Source organism: Cetorhinus maximus, unplaced genomic scaffold (genome assembly GCF_964194155.1).
Source record: "Cetorhinus maximus unplaced genomic scaffold, sCetMax3.hap1.1 HAP1_SCAFFOLD_235, whole genome shotgun sequence".
Classification (NCBI taxonomy): domain Eukaryota; kingdom Metazoa; phylum Chordata; class Chondrichthyes; order Lamniformes; family Cetorhinidae; genus Cetorhinus; species Cetorhinus maximus.
Window position 1 is genome coordinate 326,195 of NW_027596199.1, and position 8,069 is coordinate 334,263.

Below are 8,069 nucleotides of genomic sequence, written 5' to 3' on the forward strand. Positions count from 1 at the left end.
ATTATCTGCAGAATATGTATTATTCTGAAGCCCATTGTTCACGTTATAGAATAACACACGTTGTTATTCTACCTATTTGCTCTTTATTATTTTTCTGAGCATTCCTTCCTGAGATCCATTCCCGTTCCCTGAATACCAGCTGTTTAATAGTTATTTATGTTTTGTTTGCCTTACTTACAGCTTATTCAATACATCTTCCATGAAGTTTGTGATAAGCAGACCATCACATGCAAGAGAAGTGGGGAGATCCTTGAGTTGTCTGGGAATAGTTCCTCTCTGGCAAACACCGAGGGTACCAAGCTGTGAATGAGAAGGACAAACGATATTGGAGCGTTGTTGGCAGATAATTTAATCTATTGCAGGGACCAACTTATATACAAACATGCAATATTTCTACGTGCCAAAAAGAGATTCATGGGCAACTCGGAGTCTAGAGAAAACATGGCAGGAACATGAAATAATGACGTAACTAAATGCATAAGCACAGATCCAGCTGCATCGGAAAGATACAAAGAGCAAAAAATGGTGATGGATCAGAAAGGAAGGATCACAAATGACAATATTTAATGAAACATGCACTGAATGCAAAAATAACCATGTAACCCTTTGACAATTATATAGCAGAATAGTTAAGGGAGACACATTGGAATTGGTGATTTTGAATTCATTGCGTGTGGACTTGATCAGAGGAGTTTGGATGGCTTCCTGCAGCATTACTGGCGCTTGGTGAGACCACACGTGGATATTGTGCGCATGTTTGCTCTCCGGCCCTAGGGAATTATGCATTTCCATCTAGGGAGTGCAATGAATGTTTAGCAGAATGGTTCCTGGGAAAGCAGGATTGCCGCATGAAGATAAATTGGGCGGCTTAAGTCTGTATTTGCTGGAATTTAGGTGAATGGGAGAGGGTCTCTTTGAATATAGGACATTCAGACAGGGATTGACATAGAACATGAAGTGATGATGTTTCCTCTGGCGGTGGCTCGAAATAATGTGGCCAGAGTCTCAGGTAAAGGGATATGCACTTGGGACTGAGATGAGGAGAAACGTATTCTCTCAGGTTAAGGTAGACATTTGGCATTCTCCTCTACAGAAGGCTGTTTTGGCCAGGTCGCTGAATATATTTAAGAAGGAAATAGATGGATTTATGGATGCTCAAGGTGTCAAGAAACCTGGGGAGAGCAAGGGACCGCAGAATTACGATAAAGCATCACCATAATGACAGTGAATTTCGGAGCAGTTTATAACGGCTAAATGGCCTACCTCTGATGTTCCATGTTTCTAAGAATGAAATAGCCAGAAGCGATCTGAGGCAAGTTACATCTTACTTTGCCGCCATTGTCAATGAAAATAACGAGATGACAGACATTTTGAATAATTCTATCAGACCTGCTGAATTTTTCCAGGTATTTCTATTTTTATTTTTGTTGGGGATTTCCAGAATCAGCAGTTTTTTGCTTCTATTCTGAATAATTGCATTCGTGCAGTATTTGCTTTGAAGGGAGAGGTCAACATGCCAGGCATCCCAAGGAAATTAATTGTAAATCAGAAACAAAAGGCTCCACAAAGTTCACGTAAGCAGGATAATAGTATTGGAGAAATTAATGACACAAAACACTTACAAATTTTCAGGACCAGATTGTTTTATTGCAGGATATTAGAGGATGCAGCCAAGCGCTACAGGTCTCTTTAACTAGAAACTTATACAATGCTGTACACTTGGCTCCCACTCCTTAAGCTTTGAAAATCTTGCATTTTGCTCCGCCCTTTAAGAAATTTATCAGAAGGAAACCCTGGAAATTCTAGGTCATCTGGACTAAGCTTTGTTGCAGGGAAGTTACACCAGATCACTATAATATAAAACGCGTGTTAAAGCCTTGCAATGTTTCAGCTGATCAGAGAAAGCCAACATTATTTTTTAAATGGAAAGTTTTGCCTGAAGAATTGCATTTAATGTTTCCAAGCCTTTACTCAAGTGTTTTACAGAGGAATGTCTGTGGGTTTTATGTGTATCAACATCCGGGGGACATCTCATAAAGTCTTGCATAAGAGACTACGAGCTAAGTTTCATACCGATGAAATTGAAGGCAATATTACTTTGGCTAAAGATCAGTGGAAAGAAGAGAGAGTACAGAGGCAATGGACAACGATAACAATTGGCAGGCTGTGACTCCCGGTGTCCCACAAGGATCTCAACAATTCACTGTATTAACTAATAACTTATATGAAGTTTAGAAGGCCACGAATATGAAATTGTCAATGACATAAATATAGGCATCAGTAACAAGCATTTTAAATGGAAGCTTGTCATTTCAGCGAGGCTTTGACTTTTGAAGTGAATGGACAAAATTTTAAACGATGGATTGTGATCTAGGCAGTTGTGAGTTCTAACGGTAAGAATTGAAGAAAGAGGAGATACAGTAGATCGTATGATCCATCGAGCTTGCACCACCGATGTAAAAGCAAAATACTGTGGATGCTGGAACACTGAAACAAAAACAGAAAATGCTGTGAAAGCTATGCAGGTCTAAGAGCAACTGTGGGGATATGAAAACACAGTTAACGCTTCGAGTCCTTATGGCAATTCTTCCGAGCTGAAGAGAGGTAGAAATATAATGTAGTGTATACCTTTTCGGAGGGTGGGTTGGGGGAGGGGGCATGGGGGTGTGGGGGGGAGGGGGGTGGGGTGTGGTGGTAGAGCAGCTGAAGCTAGATTGAAGGCCAGTGATAATTTGAGGCAAAGGAAAGGTTGCCAGAGATATCATGGACAAAATGACAAATGAGTTAATGATGGTGAAACTGGCTGAAAGAGATATTGAAGGCGGCATTAATATCAGAAAGAAGAATGTGCTAATGGTAGGACAAGGGTAAGCCCTCCGGAAAGAACAACATGAAAAAGTGATAGATGGCATTTGTGGAGGTGGGGTGGGGGAGGGGACTGTTTTGCTGAAAAGCATGAAAACGTGATCTAAGGTGAAGATAAAGCAATGAATAAAATGAAACCAATAAAAATAAAAATACGTGGATAAAAATAAAACAATTAAAAATGAAAAAGGACTCGAAACGTTAGCTCTGTTTTTCTTTCTGTCCATGGATGCAGTTCGTCTTATTGAGATTTTCCAGCATTTTCTGTTTTTGTTTTGGGCTTGCACCGCTATTCAGCACAATCATCGCTCATATGCAGCCTCGAGTTGAATTTCACACCATCTCCCCATATCCCTTGATTCTCTGAAAAAGCAAAAACTGTCTATCTCAGCCCCTTGAATGCACAGGACGATGGACCAGACAAAGGCCACTGGTGTCGGGAATCCCCAAGATCCACAAAGTCTGAATGCAGAAATTTCAACTCGTCTCAAGCTAAAACGATCGATCCTTATGCCTCTCAATGTGCTCATGTGATCTATTTCCCAGGCATTGGAAACGGGTCTGTCACTGTCTACTCTTGTTAACCTCTGTTAAAACCGTGCAGTTATCACTGAGATCACCCCTTATTCTTCGACCCTGCAGGGAGGCCCAATTGAGTCAGCTTTTAATCTCTGGTTAGCCCTTTCATCTCAGACACCAACAGCGTGAACCTTTACTGTACCACTTTCAAGGAAATTATGATTCTTATTATTTGAGACCAAAATTACACACGCCTGAAGTTCAGGTCTCATCAAAGCCCTATATAAATGTTTATATATTGCATTAATCTCGTGCAAAAATGCCCTTGCAGTGTACGGCCACATGCTACTTTGCCTTCCCATGACTTTCTTTAGCTCCATGCAAATGACCTCGTTCCTTGTTCCTGTAATAATAAACTTAAGTTTCTGTGAAGCTCAATATTCAGACGTTTCATAACTTGAAAATTCTTCTGTTTATTCTCTTTGCTAAAAACGTATATAAATTCCTAAATTTCAACATCAGAAAATGTCTGACGCCTTGCTTTCCCCCTTCATTTAAAATGTGTGTATCTCTTTGCTGCCTATTCGTGCCCTCCCTATAGTTTACAATTGTAACCGTGTTCTGTCTGTACACCAAATGTATATACATTACTCTCCATCTGTTGACACAGTTTGTAAATAGTGGAGTCTCCAGCAGTAATCCCTGCGGTCCTCCATGAGTTCCAGCCTAACAAGTTGAAAATGTCCCACCTGTTCCATCTCCCTGCAACCTCCCTGTTACCAATTCTCCATCAATAATATCCTGACTATGTACAGTTTATATTGTGTGTTACGCTATGGCGTGGCACATCATAATCCAGATAGCATTATTTAGAGAGAGACAAGCTGTGAAAAAATGACGTAAAAATGCATATAATGATGATAGGCCGAAGATGACTGCAGACATGAGGTCATATGAACTTCAGTTGTCGGAGCTGGTGGAGGCGACGTGTTATTTGCAGCTTATTTTCACACTCACTTTAAACATGCCTGATCTTTTACCTTAGCTCCACTTCTGAAATTTTCCCAACGTCTTTAAACAGCTTTGTACCAAAATCGCCGATGAAATTTGTTTTGTAAAAACTAAAAGGCCGAGCATCTGCAACTCTCTGCGGTAGAGGGTGTCAAAGATTATCAGTTCTTTGATTGAAGACATTTCACTGTATATTACACCTAAATCCATGACAGTTACTCTGTGCCTACAAGATCACAACTATCCAGGGAGCAGGTGTATTTGTGCAATATCACATTTTATAATAAAAAATAGGATTGATGTTTGATTAGATGGGGTGGCAGGTCTGAGGCAGAGGTTAAACGCAATCAATCAATATCCCTCCCGATTAAACGCAAAATCAGCTGGGATGTAATGCCACTCTCGTAGTCGGGCACATCCAGAGAAGCTGATTATTCAAAAGTGTTTTGAAAGCTAATTTTCTTATCTTAATTATATTTCGTGTGCGTGCTCAACTCCTGTCAAAGTGTTTAACTAAGGGCGTGCTAATATAGATATAATCCTGACTGAGGAGAGATAGAGAGAGACAGTGAGAGATATAAACATGGAATATCGCCACCAATGCCTCTATGTTTATTCTTTCTAATACATCCATACTGTCTCTAAACCTCTATTGATATGCATTGTGTTATTTTTGTAGGATATTGTATGGATTATCTGATTTATTCATTAATGATTTACTGCCAAGGTTTTGCTTCCCTCCCGCTTCAATATTTGTCCCTAACCTCTTGATGTGCGTTCCGTCCGAATCTCCTTTACCGTCATTCTACTCTCTGAATGATTTCTATCTTCAGTTATATTGTTGTTCAGATTCCTTTATTCATGTGGATGTTTTATGCTTGGCTTTTTGTTCCTCTTTTATTGGGACTAGATTGTCCCGAATGCACCCCCTCTCTCTCTCTCTCTATCGTCTTTCTTCTCGTATCTTTCTATTTCGTTGCCGAAACAAATGGCTAGGTTTAAGTTGATGATGATGGGTCGATTTTCAGCTATCATGATTGCTCCTAACTGCCCTGGTTTGTTCCAATGTCTAAATCCTTCTACGGTGGACTCGCTGTATAATGGTTAAGGGTGTGTCCTGTACTCACTAAAGGCCCCATTGCATTTTCCCCTTTCCCCAAAACTCCATCACTGACTGATTGCTCTGGTTGAAAATTCTATGATTACTCTCCATGAATTTTGCTCATTTCATACCTTTGTTAATATCTTGACCTTTAACTTTACATTTACATTTAATACCTTCCAATATCTCTGGTACCTGGAATTTCATTATTCATTCTGTTCAAGCCGGCCATCATTCGCCCTTCCCGAGGCACTTGTCCCTGTTATGTAAATGCGCTCGTCCAACAGCAGAAAATATTTACAACTTATTCAAAGTGTTTAAGATCTATTTTCATTTTGAAGAGAACATTTCAATTACGCTGACAGGCTGCCAGAAATACACACATAACATGTGTATAAGCGCAAAGTGCATCGCACGCATAATGACTTAAGGAATTAAACGAACACGAAGCAATTCGCCCTCTGACATTCCATTGGTGTTAAACATGATGATTCCTGATCTATGAATTTCATTAGCTTTCCTGCTGTACCTTCCTATCCTTTGTTACCAAAACCCTTACATTCCAGCCTTGAATATACTCAGCAGCTGAACATCCACAGGCCTTCGGAGAAGAGAATTCCATTGATTCACAAACCTTTTTGAGAAGAAAATGCTCCACACCTTAGCTCAAAATAGCCGCTCTTATTCTCAGAGTGTGTCCCGTCATTCTGGCGATACATCCCGCAACCACCCCGCGACATAGCCGCACAACCAGGAAACACCCCACCACCCCCCGCAAAAAAATGAGTAGAGAAATGGGCGCATAAAGTCATTTATGTTGTATTGACATAAAATGATTTAAATAATGAGAGCGAGAGAGTGAAGTTGTGATGCAGGGAGAGAGAGAGGGATGTAATGAATGAGATGGAGGGAGAGCAGTGAGTGGAAAACTCTGTTATTTCCTCCGAGCTTATATTTACTGAATGTATCCTTGTTATCTCTGTTCCTATTCTGATTCGCCCTTTGTCAATTTTGTCTTTCGGGTATTTTATTAATTCTATAATTTATTCATTCATTATTTAACTTCGCAGTTTTCCTTTGTCTTCCTTTTTATTTTTGTTTTCTTCCCGAAACCCTTGATTTGCTTCTTGTCGTCTTCTTCTTCCTTGTCATTGCAGTTATTGCATGCTTTTCACTCATTTTTAAAAAAAAATTACTTGCTGTTTCCTTTTATTCATCCAGGAACTTATATTGTTACCTATGTTTGTCTATTGCTGTTACTGTCTGCCGGTGGTGCAGGGTGTTAATATTTGTGGATGTGCTGCCAATTAGGTGGGGCTGTTTTGCCCTGGACGGACTCAAGCTTTTTGAGTTTTGTGGGAAGTTCACTCATAAAGGCAAGTGGAGTGTATTCCATTGCACTCCTGACTTCTGGCTTGTCGATGGTGGACAGGCTTTAGGGAGTTAGGGGATGGGTTACTCATTGCAGAAATCCTAGCCTCTGAGCTGCTCTTGTAGCCACAGTATTTATGTGGCTGGTCCCATTCAGTTTCTGGCTCATTTAGACAGTGTGAAGAATAGCCTGACTCATGGAGGATGCAGGCAGATTGGTGAGACTAGCAGCTACATGGCTGATGGAATCACTAATAAAAGGACATGAGGAAGGCATCTGGTACAATAACAAAGTATTTTCTTTAACTGATTTGTACCGATGCAAGTTATCTGGACAAGCATGTCCGGTTGAAAGGAAAAGTAAGATCTTCCTCCTGAGGAGGAACTTCACACTGACATGTTATAACTCACTGGTTAGTCCTCGGCTGGAGTATTGTGTCAAATTCTGGATATGTTATTTTGCAAAGCAGGGCAGGTCCCTGGTGAGGCCGTTGATGATATTTCCAAGAATGGTTATAAGGATTAGGGACACCAGCCACGTGGAGTGGCTAGGACTATTTTTTAAAAAAATATTATCATGTAAAAGGAAGTTATAAAAGAGCCATTGGAATCGGGATGCGTTTTTCAAAGAGTGAGAAGGGATAAACAGGTTACATTTGAATATGGGTCGGAAACCAGTTCCCGGGTGAGTGCAGTTCAAACAATACTCAGGAAGCAGGACACCATCAAAGCCGAAGCAGCCCCGCTCGATTGGCACCCGATCCAGGAACATTCACTCCCTCCACCACCGGCGCACAGTGGCAGTGGTTTTCTGGGATAATGGAAAAGATCATTGGAGGAACTAAAATTATAGCGTTTGTTTGTTTGTTATTGTGCACATAACGACTTGTTTATTGTTTTATGGGTATGTGTGTAGCTAACCATTTGTTTATTATTTGCATTTATGTATGTACATAATCAAATGATTACCATTTGTGTATGTGTTTGCATAACTACTTGTTTACTGTTTTTGTGTATCATCTACTCTCTGCTGTTTGCTTTCTTTTTTCTCGGACTGTCGGTTTAAAATGTGACTGCTGCTTTAAAAACTACCATAGCTATTGTTTAAAGACTAGTTCGCTGGAATAGGATGAGGAATATCTACAATCTTGCTACCTTGGAAAATAGTGTGCCATAAAAGAACAGGATGGTTCTGGAAAGG